This window comes from Loa loa (genome assembly GCF_000183805.2).
Source record: "Loa loa unplaced genomic scaffold supercont3.701, whole genome shotgun sequence".
In the NCBI taxonomy this organism is placed as follows: Eukaryota; Metazoa; Nematoda; class Chromadorea; order Rhabditida; family Onchocercidae; genus Loa; species Loa loa.
Window position 1 is genome coordinate 6,879 of NW_018108881.1, and position 234 is coordinate 7,112.

The following is a 234-nucleotide window of genomic DNA, read 5'->3' on the forward strand; positions in this document are numbered from 1 at the left end:
AGGATGAGAAAGGGAAATGGCAATTACAACTTTTTTATTCCATATTTTTCCTTTACTTACTCATCTTTCCCCAGACATTTTGCGCGACAAATTATGCGGAAATTTTGAATCATTTATTAATTGCATCACTTTCCGTTTAAACTTTAATATAAAAAATTGAAATAAACTTGAAAATTAGCAATGATATCGTAAAGTTATGTTGTGAAGATTTGAATGTCAACCGCAACATCCCAC